Raw genomic sequence first — 15,499 nt, forward strand, 5'->3', positions numbered from 1 at the left:
GATAATCTAACAATTCTTCGGAATTGTTTCCGCGATTGCGCCAGTTAAAGGGAGTAAATCAAGCTCGATCGTTCACTTAAACGGAAAAAAATATTCTGATTCTTTATTCAATAACTCATTTTAAGCTAAGCTTTGATTTTTGTTATAATATTTTGTTTTCTTTAAATGTTGCATATTGTTTACCTACTTCAAAATTGACACAGTAATCTTGTCACATTATTATTGCTTTCATTATATTCGTTTGTATTCGATGGAATAAGTGAAACATTTATGTGTCGTAACATTGTTGCTACGACAAAAAGAAGAAAATATGTTTGTAAATTTCAGTTTTGTAGTATTTATGACAACCAATTGATATACAATCGGTTGGTAAAGTACTAGGCGTCGACGCGAACGTAACTCCCGTGCCCTTTTCGGCTGGACCGCTTTAGTTTAACGATTGGTTGGATTTGACATTTGCTTGACCTTCTCAGCTTTACGTCCAACTGTATTATTGGACTGCTTACAGTTGCGTGCAATATGGACACTTTTTCCACTGTTGAAGCATTTATCCACACTATCATTTCTCTTATGCGCTTCTGTAGGTTTATTCAGTGCTTTCTGCATGTGGTCAATTTTTCCAAATAAATGATTCTCATAAGTTACTTCTACTTTATGAGCTTTAAATGTTCGATTGCTAAGCAGAGATACAGGTTCCTGTGTCAAAGCACACAAAACGGTTTCCGCAAACGTCAATTTTGGACATGCTAACGCAGCAAAGCGTGTAGTGTTATCTCGTATTCCATTAACGAAGATTTTCGTATCCTCCGTAAGTAGTAAGCTAACCTTTCAATCTCTGTAAAAAACTCCTGCAGAAACTCATTAGCATTCTGGCTATGATTCTCCAACTCGATTTGAAAGATCTGCTTCCTGTGCTCTCTATCATACCGTCTTTCTAATGTTTATTCATCAACGTTTCATTATCACTCGATTCGCAGTTTGGAATTGTTTGTGAAATGTGCGCAGCAGATCCTTTTAATGCAACGAACAATGCAGCTCCTTTATTTTTACCGTTCCAATTATTTGAAGATGCCATATTTTCGAATTGTAGCTTAAAAACTTGGAACGGAACTGTGCCATTAAAGGATGGAGGCCTTACCTTGGCAGCGCCTGTTGACATAATTGGCCGATTTAAGCTCTCGGAAACGATCTTTTCCTCTACTTAAGTTTTAATTTTATCCAGCTGTTCCGAAATCAGTGAGGACACCTCTGCTATTTGTGACGTCACTTGCGATATCTGTACATCCAGCTAATTAAACATATTCCTCATCATTAATGTTTTCCGCCTCAATAGCCTCTGGCAACCGTGATTGTAATTCAGTTTTTAATCCATTTGCCGCCATGTTGCTCCAGCTCCTTTTATATTAGTGGAGTCTTCAAATAGATAAACTTGGTCATAATGCTATACACTTATCTATATTTCTAATTCCAACAACATAGCACTTATTACTCGTTATTCGAGTTTACAACTTATTGCTTATAGCTCAATTGCTCTTTACACGGCAACACTCTAATTAGGACTGTCTCTGCTGCACAACCCCATCCCTTATATAGTAGATTGTTAACAAGCCTTCGGTACTCGAACACACTGGGAACTACGAATTGTTGTTTTGCAGAAAATATTTATACCATTTTGTAGATTTAAGTACAACAAAACAATAATCATAATAATAACTCCTCCTTCTGTTGCTATAGCTTCGGATTTATTGTGTACCATTTTTTTTTTTCATTTTGAATTTCTTTCCATACTTTAAATATATACTGGGCAGAAAAAGTCTGCGTACAAGATAATAACAAAAATAAATTGTTGGAAAAAATAACGTCATATGCTTTTTATTAAAACCAATTTATTCATAGGACACTAAATATTTAGTTTTATGAAAATGAGAATGTTTAAAAATCCGACAGTAACATATAAACAAAAAAAAAAAGGACGAATAGAAAATCCATTAGAGAGAGTCTGCTTAGAAGGTACAGAAATCGAATAAATTTATTCTTTCTACGAATTGTTCTTAAAATTTAATAGGAAGTCGGATATTCCAAACTTTATAAAACTTCTGCTAAGGGTTTTAGCATGAAATATACAAGCTTAGAGGTTTCTGTTGAAGGGTTGTGAGCCCACTCTTCGTGCAGCACATTCTTGAGCATACCCTTTGAGGTAATTGTGCGTTGGGGGATTTTACGTACCACTGAATCTCATAGGCGCAACTTAGGAATCAAATCTGGTGATTCTGGTGGTGTTTGTAGAGTAACTAAGGCTTAACTATGTCTTCTGTATGCTTCGGGTTAATATCCTTCAGAAAATAGGAGTCACTTTCAAGTCCAAATTCTACCGCTCTTTGCTTCATATTTATTTTTAAGAAATTAAGGTATGCATATTTAACCATGGTGAACTCCCATATCACTGCTTCTTCAACACCGTTCTTCACAGTATGCTTCAAGATTTCCTTATGGAGTGTCGGGCCCGTTTTAGACATAAAAACTTACGCCCCTTGATTTCAAAGAAGCAAAACATGTTCTCATTGGAAAAAATAACTTTCTGCCAAAACTCCTGGGGCTTATTTAAGTGCTCTTTCGCGACAACATGATGCACTCATCTATTGTCTAGCGATATGAATAAGTTCTTGTGTGCGACTTCACAATAGAACTGTGTTTTTTTTTATCTTAGGAATGGTGTCAGTGCAGAGGGATTTCTTAAAATTTTTCTTAACATTTCGATCGATTTGATGCAGTAAATCGAAGGTTTTGCCTTCTTTGTTTGAAAAAATGTGTTCTTCCAACAATTAGACCGATTTGAGGGTATCTTTTTCCTTCTTCGAAAAGTTTATCCATTATTTTCCTTTGATAGGTGCTTATTTATTTTCTTTTAGACGAGATTCGATATTCTAAATTAATCAACAAACTGAATAGAACAAAAATCTTTTAAAATTGCTGTTTTACGAAAACAAGTAAAACTATAACTTTCCGAGCGCTTCATATCATTATGGTCTAAAATTTAGTAATACATAATATAAAACAAAGTCGCTTTCTCTGTCAAATTCAAACAAATTAGAAGAAATTCTCCCTCCCCCTAAACCACTTCAGTCTCTTCTTACGGGTGATCATCAGAAATCCAAACAATTCATGCGCAACATACGCCGTTATACTAACGCATTTCAAATGAACTCTTTTAAGAGTAAACAAGTCGTTAAGAATGGTTTAATGCATGCATTTAAAATTCAAGGGCAAGTGTACCACTTAGCTGGGAGCTTGCTACCACTTCGACCCGATGATCACAAATTTCAGCAAATATATTGCAGATCCAGATACACTGCGATTGAGAATGTTCGAGCAGATACTCCTTACTTAGTAGCAGTGGTGATAGCTGGACAGCAATTTGCCAAAAGAAATATTGTATTGCATAATCGTGATGATAATTTGCAAAAAATATCAGTGTTACACAGATCTTATAACAGCTTCCAATATCCATTGATGATATGTCGTGGAGAAAATGGTTATGCCATTAATATTTCTCACGTTGGCCCAATCGGTGGTACACCTCTGCGTATAACTGAGTCATGTATGAACTACTATTGTTACCGTATAATGACAAGGCAAGTAACAATTTCAACACTTTGCTTAGATATGGAATGTTAACAAACCAATACTGGTAGATCAATGTGCGGAAAATGAATCAGAGATTGGATCACATCCATAATAATCAATCTAAATTGAGAGCCGAAAATTTCGTCCATCTTCAGGGTGCTTTACAGGCGAATGAACACGCACGAAATAAATGCTTCCCTAAAAAGATCCAACCTTTGGCCACATGTCAATAAATTAGAGCTTAAAACTAATATGAGTCTCGTCATCTTCACGTGAGAACAGGCTATTTCCAGAGATGCTGTTAAAAGTTGGCAATTGAGAGTTAACACAAAGTGAGAGAAGGATTAACATAGAAAACCTTTGTGTTCTGATAGACCACATCCAAGAGTTAGTCAACAATATCTATCCTGACATTAATAACATAAGTTATAAGACAATATCTGGTTTAAAGAAAGAGCGAGTCTGTTACCAACTAACGAACAAGTGGATAAGGTAAATAGCTTGATTGTTTCAAATATTGATGCGCCGACGAAAATATACTACTCGGTCGATACTGTTCTCGATTTGGAAGAAGCTGTTCATTTTCCTACAGAATTTCTAAATTCTTTAAACCCGCCTGGACTCCCCCCTCACAAAATGCTGTTGAAAGTAGGTTGTCCTGTTATATTATTAGGAAACCTGAATCCACCTAAACTTTGCAATGGTACGCGTTTGCTGGTAGAATCACTAAAAACTTTCATAATAGAGTGCACAGTACTCACAGGATGTGTTACCGGAAAATATGTATTGATTCCCTTAATCCATCAGATACCATCGGATTTACCCTTCCAATTTAAACGTTTACAGTTTCCAGTAAAGACATATTTTTAAATAGCCAACTGTATGTCGCTCTTTCAAGAGTAACCTCTAAAGAAAACATGTTTGTATTGTCTAATGACAAGAAAGCTGTGAACGTTGTATATACCGACATTCTGTAATATATTAATTGCTGTAAAAATAAAATAAATAGGTGAAAATGCAAAAAGTAAATAAGTAAACATTTAGTGTATGAATTTAGGTATTCCAAAAATAGCAGGAAATCTTCATGGTATAGGGAAAGGGGAATTGTTTTACTCAAAATTTAACGCGTGCGGGCCACGGGCAGTAATCAAAACTACTGGATCGATTTTAATAATTTTTTTAGTCAGTGACATAGGTTATATATTTTATACTCCTGCAAGGCAGGAGCGGGCCGCTATGTTTTTATATACAACGTTCCCATTTTTTCCGTAGTGTATTTAGTATCAGCATTGCACCCGCCGGGGCGGGTCGCTAGTACATACATAAAGGTTAAACACCTTCATTGATATAAAAATTAAATTTTACAAACTTTTTTTACTTTATGCCACCGTCTCCGCCACGACATGGAGGTGCAAATGAATTAAGTTTTTTTGGAAATATCCCTTAAAAAAATATCGAAATTCAATGGTTTTATCTCTTTCTTAAACCCTTGGCATATGCACGATTTTTTTCATTTCGGACACTAAAATTTCTTCGCGTTAGAAAATTTCGTATTCACTTCACATAATCGCTCTCGTTTCCATCTCCGTCTCAATGACTACAACCACAAGGAACGAGCTTGTTAAATTGGCAAAAATATTATTTATCTTCCAATGTATTTTAATGATGTTATGTTTGTATATTCGATGAAACAATCTTTATCTTTATACGCTCGCAAAAACAAAACAGCTTATTGCGAAAGTAAAATTTGCAGTAAAAGTGTTTTGTAACGTCAAATTATACAGCGCATTATTTTGCAATGTTGTTTGACGTTGCATACTAACGATGTATAAATACTGTAGTCATACTGTATCGATACTTTGCAATAGTTTTGTAAGGGATTTCTCGATAAATCGTTTACCTATAATTCACTCTTTAGTTTGATCACTGGATTGTTAAATAAATTTATTCTTTCTACGAATTGTTCTTAAAATTTAATAGGAAGTCGGATATTCCAAACTTTATAAAACTTCTGCTAAGGGTTTTAGCATGAAATATACAAGCTTAGAGGTTTCTGTTGAAGGGTTGTGAGCCCACTCTTCGTGCAGCACATTCTTGAGCATACCCTTTGAGGTAATTGTGCGTTGGGGGTTTTACGTACCACTGAATCTCATAGGCGCAACTTAGGAATCAAATCTGGTGATTCTGGTGGTGTTTGTAGAGTAACTAAGGCTTAACTATGTCTTCTGTATGCTTCGGGTTAATATCCTTCAGAAAATAGGAGTCACTTTCAAGTCCAAATTCTACCGCTCTTTGCTTCATATTTATTTTTAAGAAATTAAGGTATGCATATTTAACCATGGTGAACTCTCATATCACTGCTTCTTCAACACCGTTCTTCACAGTATGCTTCAAGATTTCCTTATGGAGTGTCGGGCCCGTTTTAGACATAAAAACTTACGCCCCTTGATTTCAAAGAAGCAAAACATGTTCTCATTGGAAAAAAAAACTTTCTGCCAAAACTCCTGGGGCTTATTTAAGTGCTCTTTCGCGACAACATGATGCACTCATCTATTGTCTAGCGATATGAATAAGTTCTTGTGTGCGACTTCACAATAGAACTGTGTTTTTTTTTTATCTTAGGAATGGTGTCAGTGCAGAGGGATTTCTTAAAATTTTTCTTAACATTTCGATCGATTTGATGCAGTAAAAATGTGTTCTTCCAACAATTAGACCGATTTGAGGGTATCTTTTTCCTTCTTCGAAAAGTTTATCCATTATTTTCCTTTGATAGGTGCTTATTTATTATCTTTTAGACGAGATTCGATATTCTAAATTAATCAACAAACTGAATAGAACAAAAATCTTTTAAAATTGCTGTTTTACGAAAACAAGTAAAACTATAACTTTCCGAGCGCTTCATATCATTATGGTCTTAAATTTAGTAATACATAATATAAAACAAAGTCGCTTTCTCTGTCCCTATATCCCTATGTATGCTTAAATCTTTAAAACTACGCATTGGATTTTGGTTTATATGTATAATAACATCAATTAAATAGTGGGAAAATACTATTATGTTAAAGGTTTCTAATGTGATGTCGTAAATGAGAACATTTTTTCCGCTTACATTGCAAACGAAGGCTGAACCCTACGAGATTCATCAAAATATTGTACACACTGAAAAAGTCTACAGAAAACAGGAAACCGCGATGGTATATATCTATCTCTTCAGGATATCCCACAATAACATTTTTTTGTCATATACTGTTTACGACAAATAATGGCTAAAAGCGATAATGGCTTTCGATGCGATTTTAACCAATGCAGCATTAATCCTTATCCAGTTAAATACCTTAAATACATTGTTGATTTAATATAGATCTATATGGCCCTGTACAAAATATGATTTATATGAGTGTTTTCGAAGATATCACAGATTAAAAATTGCGGGACGTATCGTTTGCGGCGGGAGCGGGCCTATAAATAGCGCGTCGGAGGCCGCGGTTCTCTCTATAGCACATTGAATTTAGTAACGATCGGACGCGTTTATTATCGGAGCTCTCTAGCGAGCAAAATACTTAATGAAAACGTGCTTTTCAGTGCGACAACGGGTCAATAATTATAAGTAATATAAATGATATTATATTCTAAGGTTAATTTTTAAATCGCACTTGCAGCAATTATAAGTATATAAGGTTAGATAAGATTAGATTAAATAAAACCATAATTAATGGATTGGAATTTTCTATCTTGGTTAAAATTTAGAGTTAGATCAATTTATGGAAATTATTTTCAAAAATCGTAATTTAAGGTAAGGTATGTAAGTCCAGAATAAGAACTTAATATAATAGGTCTGTTTTGTTGTTGACGATTGTTGATTATCTTTTGTTTTTAGTCGCACGAATAGCAAATTATTTTTTAAGTATTTTTAATTAAATTAAAATCGTGTTTAACTTGAGGTATTTCAGTTAAAAAAAAAGAACTGAATAGAATAGGTTTCTTTTGTTTTTATGATTGTTGATTATCTTTTGTTTCTAAGTTGTAAGTATTTAGATATTTTTTACTGCGGCTAATACTAAAAATATGGCCATTTGTGCATAGGTAATCATACATATAGAACTGAGTAAATTTTGTACAGAAATTATAAAGTAATGTCTGGAAGACGTCGTCGTTCGAACATAGGTCCTAGTACAGTGAATGCCAGAAGAGTACGTTCGGGATAGATATAGAGCTGAGAGAGAGAGAGAGAGAGAGCGAGAGAATCTTTCGTAGAGCGTGGGGTTCGCCAAGGCCGGGATCGAGATAGGCATATGGTTCAGAGGGGCAGAGAATCGTCAGTAGATCGTGGGGCTCAACTCAGTCAGCTTCGGGATAGATATAGAGCTGAGAGAAATACAGGATATTCAGTAGAGCGAGAGATATCGCATCCGGGATAGGGATAGACATCGAATACAGAGGGCCAGAGAATAATCAGCGAGTTAATAATTCATGGGTAAATAAAGAAAATCCTGCCATGAATTACGACCCTTTGATTTCTTACAAGAACGATCGTATAGTATCTATAGGTACTACGTCAGTAGTGTGTGGACATTGCTTGGCATTGAAATTCAAGGACGAAAGGCATATGTTGCTTACAATGAAAAATCAAATTAGTGTTACACAGATCTTATAACAGCTTACAATATCCTTTGATGATATGTCGTGGAGAAAATGGTTATCCCATTTATATTTCTCACGTTGGCCCAATCGGTGGTACACCTCTGCGTATAACTGAGTCATGTATGAACTACTATTGTTACCGTATAATGACAAGACAAGTAACAATTTCAACACTTTGCTTAGATATGGAATGTTAACAAACCAATACTGGTAGATCAATGTGCGAAAAATGAATCAGAGATTGGATCACATCCATAATAATCAATCTAAATTGAGAGCCGAAAATTTCGTCCATCTTCAGGGTGCTTTACAGGCGAATGAACACGCACGAAATAAATGCTTCCCTAAAAAGATCCAACCTTTGGCCACATGTCAATAAATTAGAGCTTAAAACTAATATGAGTCTCGTCATCTTCACGTGAGAACAGGCTATTTCCAGAGATGCTGTTAAAAGTTGGCAATTGAGAGTTAACACAAAGTGAGGGAAGGATTAACATAGAAAACCTTTGTGTTCTGATAGACCACATCCAAGAGTTAGTCAACAATATCTATCCTGACACCTAAACTTTGCAATGGTACGCGTTTGCTGGTAGAATCACTGAAAACTTTCATAATAGAGTGCACAGTACTCACAGGATGTGTTACCGGAAAATATGTATTGATTCCCTTAATCCATCAGATACCATCGGATTTACCCTTCCAATTTAAACGTTTACAGTTTCCAGGAAAGACATATTTTTAAATAGCCAACTGTATGTCGCTCTTTCAAGAGTAACCTCTAAAGAAAACATGTTTGTATTGTCTAATGACAAGAAAGCTGTGAACGTTGTATATACCGACATTCTGTAATATATTAATTGCTGTAAAAATAAAATAAATAGGTGAAAATGCAAAAAGTAAATAAGTAAACATTTAGTGTATGAATTTAGGTATTCCAAAAATAGCAGGAAATCTTCATGGTATAGGGAAAGGGGAATTGTTTTACTCAAAATTTAACGCGTGCGGGCCACGGGCAGTAATCAAAACTACTGGATCGATTTTAATAATTTTTTTAGTCAGTGACATAGGTTATATATTTTATACTCCTGCAAGGCAGGAGCGGGCCGCTATGTTTTTATATACAACGTTCCCATTTTTTCCGTAGTGTATTTAGTATCAGCATTGCACCCGCCGGGGCGGGTCGCTAGTACATACATAAAGGTTAAACACCTTCATTGATATAAAAATTAAATTTTACAAACTTTTTTTACTTTATGCCACCGTCTCCGCCACGACATGGAGGTGCAAATGAATTAAGTTTTTTTGGAAATATCCCTTAAAAAAATATCGAAATTCAATGGTTTTATCTCTTTCTTAAACCCTTGGCATATGCACGATTTTTTTCATTTCGGACACTAAAATTTCTTCGCGTTAGAAAATTTCGTATTCACTTCACATAATCGCTCTCGTTTCCATCTCCGTCTCAATGACTACAACCACAAGGAACGACTGGCTGACTTTGAAAGACTTCAAGTTAGATTCTAAAGCTTGTTAAATTGGCAAAAATATTATTTATCTTCCAATGTATTTTAATGATGTTATGTTTGTATATTCGATGAAACAATCTTTATCTTTATACGCTCGCAAAAACAAAACAGCTTATTGCGAAAGTAAAATTTGCAGTAAAAGTGTTTTGTAACGTCAAATTATACAGCGCATTATTTTGCAATGTTGTTTGACGTTGCATACTAACGATGTATAAATACTGTAGTCATACTGTATCGATACTTTGCAATAGTTTTGTAAGGGATTTCTCGATAAATCGTTTACCTATAATTCACTCTTTAGTTTGATCACTGGATTGTTAAATAAATTTATTCTTTCTACGAATTGTTCTTAAAATTTAATAGGAAGTCGGATATTCCAAACTTTATAAAACTTCTGCTAAGGGTTTTAGCATGAAATATACAAGCTTAGAGGTTTCTGTTGAAGGGTTGTGAGCCCACTCTTCGTGCAGCACATTCTTGAGCATACCCTTTGAGGTAATTGTGCGTTGGGGGTTTTACGTACCACTGAATCTCATAGGCGCAACTTAGGAATCAAATCTGGTGATTCTGGTGGTGTTTGTAGAGTAACTAAGGCTTAACTATGTCTTCTGTATGCTTCGGGTTAATATCCTTCAGAAAATAGGAGTCACTTTCAAGTCCAAATTCTACCGCTCTTTGCTTCATATTTATTTTTAAGAAATTAAGGTATGCATATTTAACCATGGTGAACTCCCATATCACTGCTTCTTCAACACCGTTCTTCACAGTATGCTTCAAGATTTCCTTATGGAGTGTCGGGCCCGTTTTAGACATAAAAACTTACGCCCCTTGATTTCAAAGAAGCAAAACATGTTCTCATTGGAAAAAAAAAACTTTCTGCCAAAACTCCTGGGGCTTATTTAAGTGCTCTTTCGCGACAACATGATGCACTCATCTATTGTCTAGCGATATGAATAAGTTCTTGTGTGCGACTTCACAATAGAACTGTGTTTTTTTTTATCTTAGGAATGGTGTCAGTGCAGAGGGATTTCTTAAAATTTTTCTTAACATTTCGATCGATTTGATGCAGTAAAAATGTGTTCTTCCAACAATTAGACCGATTTGAGGGTATCTTTTTCCTTCTTCGAAAAGTTTATCCATTATTTTCTTTTGATAGGTGCTTATTTATTATCTTTTAGACGAGATTCGATATTCTAAATTAATCAACAAACTGAATAGAACAAAAATCTTTTAAAATTGCTGTTTTACGAAAACAAGTAAAACTATAACTTTCCGAGCGCTTCATATCATTATGGTCTTAAATTTAGTAATACATAATATAAAACAAAGTCGCTTTCTCTGTCCCTATATCCCTATGTATGCTTAAATCTTTAAAACTACGCATTGGATTTTGGTTTATATGTATAATAACATCCATTAAATAGTGGGAAAATACTATTATGTTAAAGGTTTCTAATGTGATGTCGTAAATGAGAACATTTTTTCCGCTTACATTGCAAACGAAGGCTGAACCCTACGAGATTCATCAAAATATTGTACACACTGAAAAAGTCTACAGAAAACAGGAAACCGCGATGGTATATATCTATCTCTTCAGGATATCCCACAATAACATTTTTTTGTCATATACTGTTTACGACAAATAATGGCTAAAAGCGATAATGGCTTTCGATGCGATTTTAACCAATGCAGCATTAATCCTTATCCAGTTAAATACCTTAAATACATTGTTGATTTAATATAGATCTATATGGCCCTGTACAAAATATGATTTATATGAGTGTTTTCGAAGATATCACAGATTAAAAATTGCGGGACGTATCGTTTGCGGCGGGAGCGGGCCTATAAATAGCGCGTCGGAGGCCGCGGTTCTCTCTATAGCACATTGAATTTAGTAACGATCGGACGCGTTTATTATCGGAGCTCTCTAGCGAGCAAAATACTTAATGAAAACGTGCTTTTCAGTGCGACAACGGGTCAATAATTATAAGTAATATAAATGATATTATATTCTAAGGTTAATTTTTAAATCGCACTTGCAGCAATTATAAGTATATAAGGTTAGATAAGATTAGATTAAATAAAACCATAATTAATGGATTGGAATTTTCTATCTTGGTTAAAATTTAGAGTTAGATCAATTTATGGAAATTATTTTCAAAAATCGTAATTTAAGGTAAGGTATGTAAGTCCAGAATAAGAACTTAATATAATAGGTCTGTTTTGTTGTTGACGATTGTTGATTATCTTTTGTTTTTAGTCGCACGAATAGCAAATTATTTTTTAAGTATTTTTAATTAAATTAAAATCGTGTTTAACTTGAGGTATTTCAGTTAAAAAAAAAGAACTGAATAGAATAGGTTTCTTTTGTTTTTATGATTGTTGATTATCTTTTGTTTCTAAGTTGTAAGTATTTAGATATTTTTTACTGCGGCTAATACTAAAAATATGGCCATTTGTGCATAGGTAATCATACATATAGAACTGAGTAAATTTTGTACAGAAATTATAAAGTAATGTCTGGAAGACGTCGTCGTTCGAACATAGGTCCTAGTACAGTGAATGCCAGAAGAGTACGTTCGGGATAGATATAGAGCTGAGAGAGAGAGAGAGAGAGAGAGCGAGAGAATCTTTCGTAGAGCGTGGGGTTCGCCAAGGCCGGGATCGAGATAGGCATATGGTTCAGAGGGGCAGAGAATCGTCAGTAGATCGTGGGGCTCAACTCAGTCAGCTTCGGGATAGATATAGAGCTGAGAGAAATACAGGATATTCAGTAGAGCGAGAGATATCGCATCCGGGATAGGGATAGACATCGAATACAGAGGGCCAGAGAATAATCAGCGAGTTAATAATTCATGGGTAAATAAAGAAAATCCTGCCATGAATTACGACCCTTTGATTTCTTACAAGAACGATCGTATAGTATCTATAGGTACTACGTCAGTAGTGTGTGGACATTGCTTGGCATTGAAATTCAAGGACGAAAGGCATATGTTGCTTACAATGAAAAATCAAATTAGTGTTACACAGATCTTATAACAGCTTACAATATCCTTTGATGATATGTCGTGGAGAAAATGGTTATCCCATTTATATTTCTCACGTTGGCCCAATCGGTGGTACACCTCTGCGTATAACTGAGTCATGTATGAACTACTATTGTTACCGTATAATGACAAGACAAGTAACAATTTCAACACTTTGCTTAGATATGGAATGTTAACAAACCAATACTGGTAGATCAATGTGCGAAAAATGAATCAGAGATTGGATCACATCCATAATAATCAATCTAAATTGAGAGCCGAAAATTTCGTCCATCTTCAGGGTGCTTTACAGGCGAATGAACACGCACGAAATAAATGCTTCCCTAAAAAGATCCAACCTTTGGCCACATGTCAATAAATTAGAGCTTAAAACTAATATGAGTCTCGTCATCTTCACGTGAGAACAGGCTATTTCCAGAGATGCTGTTAAAAGTTGGCAATTGAGAGTTAACACAAAGTGAGGGAAGGATTAACATAGAAAACCTTTGTGTTCTGATAGACCACATCCAAGAGTTAGTCAACAATATCTATCCTGACACCTAAACTTTGCAATGGTACGCGTTTGCTGGTAGAATCACTGAAAACTTTCATAATAGAGTGCACAGTACTCACAGGATGTGTTACCGGAAAATATGTATTGATTCCCTTAATCCATCAGATACCATCGGATTTACCCTTCCAATTTAAACGTTTACAGTTTCCAGGAAAGACATATTTTTAAATAGCCAACTGTATGTCGCTCTTTCAAGAGTAACCTCTAAAGAAAACATGTTTGTATTGTCTAATGACAAGAAAGCTGTGAACGTTGTATATACCGACATTCTGTAATATATTAATTGCTGTAAAAATAAAATAAATAGGTGAAAATGCAAAAAGTAAATAAGTGTATTTAGTATCAGCATTGCACCCGCCGGGGCGGGTCGCTAGTACATACATAAAGGTTAAACACCTTCATTGATATAAAAATTAAATTTTACAAACTTTTTTTACTTTATGCCACCGTCTCCGCCACGACATGGAGGTGCAAATGAATTAAGTTTTTTTGGAAATATCCCTTAAAAAAATATCGAAATTCAATGGTTTTATCTCTTTCTTAAACCCTTGGCATATGCACGATTTTTTTCATTTCGGACACTAAAATTTCTTCGCGTTAGAAAATTTCGTATTCACTTCACATAATCGCTCTCGTTTCCATCTCCGTCTCAATGACTACAACCACAAGGAACGACTGGCTGACTTTGAAAGACTTCAAGTTAGATTCTAAAGCTTGTTAAATTGGCAAAAATATTATTTATCTTCCAATGTATTTTAATGATGTTATGTTTGTATATTCGATGAAACAATCTTTATCTTTATTCGCTCGCAAAAACAAAACAGCTTATTGCGAAAGTAAAATTTGCAGTAAAAGTGTTTTGTAAAGTCAAATTATACAGCGCATTATTTTGCAATGTTGTTTGACGTTGCATACTAACGATGTATAAATACTGTAGTCATACTGTATCGATACTTTGCAATAGTTTTGTAAGGGATTTCTCGATAAATCGTTTACCTATAATTCACTCTTTAGTTCGATCACTGGATTGTTAAATAAAAGTCCCAATTTAAAGGCTACTTATCTTTATTTCTAATTCCAACAACTTAACACTTATTTCTCGTTGTTCGAGCTTACAACTTCGTGCTTATGTCTCAATTGCTCTTAACATGTCAACATTCTAACTAGAACTGTGTTTGCTGCACAATGCGGCAGCCCGTATATAGTAAATCTTTAACAAAAGTTCGCTACTAATACATTCTGGCAACTACGAATGCGCTGTCTAGTTGCTTCTGGCAATTTATCGTCATTTCGTCGATCATCCTGATTAGAAATATTTGCGGTGCCAAAAACAAAGCTTTTATGCCTATCATCTCGTCTTCAAGACTGGTTCTTCTCTTCTTGGAGTTAATTCCATCCGTTTTCCGGATACCCAGTTTCTGGTACATCCGTTGACTTAAAGCTGACTTAAGATTCCATTCTTGATCAAAACTTAACTCCATTGGAACACCGAATCTCGTTACCCACTTGTTGATGATTGTGTTCGCTACTGGTTCAGCTTCTTGATTAGGAATCGTGTATACTTCTCGTCATTCGTTGAAATGGTCCTTGACTACCAAAACATGACTATTTCCTAATTTATTGGTGGGAAATGAACCATCTTCATCCACGCCAATTTGCTTAATTGGTGCACCCGAACTGTACTGCTTTATCTGGCCATGACTTCTGGACCTTGACCCTTCAGCTACAGTCCAATAAAACCTTTTGCTTCAATGGCTTTCGTGATTCTCAAGTGCTCTTCTCTTGGACCTTTGTACTGCACGTTAAGAATTTCAGGAATTAGAGCCTTCGGAACAACCATCAGTGCTTGAGAGCTTTGCCCATCTTTGCTTTTCCATATTCGATGCAAGCAACCACCCACCAACTTTAAACTGCTCCTCTCTGCCAAAAATGTTTTGGCGACTGTTCCTTCTGTAGTTATTTCTCAACTCGTTGTACATTTGTTCCACTCCACTTCATGCATTACACCTTGCAATTTTAGATATTCTTGCAAAGAGTCATCCGTTTCAACTTTAATTTTATCCTGCTCTTCCACCTGTGCTGGTATACACGTTTCGTGCTCTTCTGAC

At 35.1% G+C, this 15,499-nt stretch overlaps 1 pseudogene; it reads right to left on the minus strand.

The window, feature by feature from the left end:
* Positions 1–432: 432 nt before the first annotated feature.
* LOC138856034 (uncharacterized) overlaps positions 433–15,499 on the minus strand; it is a 169,102-nt pseudogene continuing 154,035 nt past the window's right edge.

This window comes from Bactrocera oleae, chromosome 3 (assembly GCF_042242935.1).
Source record: "Bactrocera oleae isolate idBacOlea1 chromosome 3, idBacOlea1, whole genome shotgun sequence".
Lineage (NCBI taxonomy): Eukaryota > Metazoa > Arthropoda > Insecta > Diptera > Tephritidae > Bactrocera > Bactrocera oleae.